The sequence below is a fragment of the Meleagris gallopavo genome, chromosome 25, assembly GCF_000146605.3.
Source record: "Meleagris gallopavo isolate NT-WF06-2002-E0010 breed Aviagen turkey brand Nicholas breeding stock chromosome 25, Turkey_5.1, whole genome shotgun sequence".
NCBI classification, from domain to species: Eukaryota; Metazoa; Chordata; class Aves; order Galliformes; family Phasianidae; genus Meleagris; species Meleagris gallopavo.
In genome coordinates, this window is record NC_015035.2 from 2,061,382 (window position 1) to 2,061,746 (window position 365).

The following is a 365-nucleotide window of genomic DNA, read 5'->3' on the forward strand; positions in this document are numbered from 1 at the left end:
GGGGAGTGGGGGGGTCTGTCAGGTCATGTAGCGTGTGACAGCACGCAGGGCGTACAGCAGGGCAGCCTGCAGCCGGGCCTCCAGCAACAGCAGGTTGATGTGGACCTATAGCAGGACAGCGGGGTCAGCACATGGGGGGGCTCAGCCCCAGAACCCCAAAGGAGGGGGAAACGAAGGGGGGGGGGGGAAAAAGGGGTGCAGCACCTTTTCTGAGTGCTTGAAGTGCCTCCAGAACTGTGCATACATCCTCTTGGTGGTCTTTTCTGGGTAGCAAGCCACTGTTTTGATGTACACCTTCAGGCTGCGCTCCAGCAGCTGGTTCACCTCTCCATAATCGTAGTCATCATAGCTGGGGGGGGGAGGGT